The 2,500-nt window shown below is 40.4% G+C and overlaps 1 protein-coding gene across 19 annotated transcripts in view; it reads right to left on the reverse strand.

Moving 5' to 3' along the window:
• RAPGEF4 (Rap guanine nucleotide exchange factor 4) overlaps nt 1–2,500 on the reverse strand; it is a 342,806-nt gene that overhangs the window by 93,348 nt on the left and 246,958 nt on the right. The gene's annotated exons all lie outside the window — the stretch shown is intronic.

The raw sequence follows: 2,500 nt of genomic DNA on the forward strand, positions 1-2,500 counted from the left end.
ATCCTCTTCAAATTTCAAGTGAATTGGATGAAAATTGAGGATTTTAGAACTACCACCTTAGTTGTTGACCTTGGGACTATGTTGACCGTTTGGTCAATGTTGACCACAAAAATAATTGGCTGATTTAATTCAGTGAGCAAATATGCAACTCCTCTTCAAATTTCAAGTCAATCGGATGAGATCTGACAATTTTACAAAGTCGGCCTATGTTGTCTGTTTGGCCAAGGTTGACATTGAAAATAATTGGTGGTTTCATTCAGTGACCTGGTATGCAAAACCTTTTCAAATTTCAAGTCAATGAGATGAAAGTTAAGGATTTTAGAAATACCTCCTTAGTTTTGACCTTGGGACAATGTTGAAATTTTGGTCCATGTTGACCTCAAAAATAATTGGCTGGTTGAATTTGGTGACCTGAAAAAACAAATTCTCTTCAAATTTCAAGTCAATCGGATGAAAAATGATTTTAGAAATACCACCTAAGTTGGCAACGTTTGGCCTATGTTGACCTTTCGATCTGTGTTGACCTCTTGGTCCATGTTGACCTCAAAAATAATTGGCTAGTCGAATTCAGTGACCTGAAATGTAAATCCTCTTCAAATGTCAAGTCAATCAGATGAAAATTGACAATTTTAGAAATTCGGCCTATGTTGACCTTTTGGTCGATGCTGACTTCAAAAATAATTGGCTCGTCGAATTCAGTGACCTGAAATATAAACCCTCTTCAAATTTCAAGTCAATCAGTTAAAAATTGAGGATTTTAGAAATACCACCTTAGTTGTTGACCTTGGGTCTATGTTGACCTTTTGGTCCATGTTGATCTCAAAACTAATAAGCTTCTTTCTTATGAGAAACTCTCCCATGTGGTGAAGTTTCGTGAAGATCGGTTTAAAATTTTGACCTGTATGTGATAAACAGACAAACAGACGGACAAGCCAGGAGGCGGCGATGGGTCTCCGAGCATGGAAACTAAAAGATAGAGAGCAAAATGGATGTCATATAGCGGATAGGGAATCACCTTAAGATTATGCATATCAAATCTCATCCAGTTCCATCGAATGATAACTACTCGGTATCCATTTGAATGAAAAGTACCGAAAATGCGGTTTGAAATCGGAAATCCCCAAAGTTCGAGGGGGTGCTGTGGGTGAACAAAGATCTAAATCGAAAATCCGGCTCGATCGTTTGTGTACAATGTATTCCAGACAATCAGTGTGAATTTTGATGACCATCCGACCATAACCCTGTCTATCTCTCTGTAGGAGTAGCATTTGGCGCGAAGGTACCTCCAGCTCTCGCATATTAGCGATTTTTGCACTAATTGACCTTTGACCCCTGACCTAAGCAAAATCGGTCAATATGTCCTGAGGCAAAGTTGTAGTACTCACTGAGTATCATGATCCTGCAAAGTTCCATTCATATCGATGCACTCACCTGGTCGCTAAGGGGCCTTCAATTTTCGCCAATTTTCGCGCATACCCTAATTGTAGGGGGCGCTGTGGGTAAAGTATTCCATATATCACAGAAACCGGAATATATTTGATAGAGCATCACCTGTAGATCATTAATGCCAAATTTCATAACCCTACGTGAGATAATGGCTTTCGGAATTGATTTCGCGTGAACGGTACCGATTTTGAAGGTTTTTCGGTTGCTAGGGAACCAAAGCATCCCAAGCAACCATAACAATTTCCAAAGCACTTGGTCATAAGATGTACCTACCACCCGAGTTTGGTCAAAATACGCCCACGTTTACTACCAATTATGCTGATGACAAACGAACAAACATCCAAACAAACAGACAGAATTACTGACAATAAGGGTCACCTATTTCAGCGACCCAAAATATATATATATATATATATATATATATATATATATATATATATATATATATATATATATACATATATACATATATATATATACATATATACATATATATATATATATATATATATATATATATATATATACACATACATATATATATATATATACATACATATACATATATATACATACATATATATTGTTACGGATTCGCGCCCGCCGGCGTGCTGACGGCCACGTAACTCGAATCGCGGCACGTCGCCCACCGGACGGACAATCCAGTCGTGACCCTCTCGGACTAACGCCGGGAACCAGTCACGGGTGGACCTTTCGGTCTCACCGCGATCGAGCCAATCAACCCCCGCGTGGGATAGGGTTGCTCGCCAAATTCGACCTACCTAAGTACCCACACGGAGGGTAGACCGGGCGATCGCACCTCGCCGCAGGTCGACTTCGGACACGGGTCACTTAAGCGACCCGTTCCGTACTATCGGGATAACCGAGCGGTGTTATCGTCGGCCTCGACGGTTCGATTAATTATCGGGCGTATTCAGCCCACTACCAACCCTTTACGTGAAGCAAGATGAGGATTCAATGAAAGAAATGACGAAGCGAAGCGGGAAACAGTTCAACACAAAGCACATTTATTCGGGATGAACGGAAAGCACAC

This window comes from Eptatretus burgeri, chromosome 3 (genome assembly GCF_056783735.1).
Source record: "Eptatretus burgeri isolate ZD-2024b chromosome 3, Ebu_testis_v1, whole genome shotgun sequence".
In the NCBI taxonomy this organism is placed as follows: Eukaryota; Metazoa; Chordata; class Myxini; order Myxiniformes; family Myxinidae; genus Eptatretus; species Eptatretus burgeri.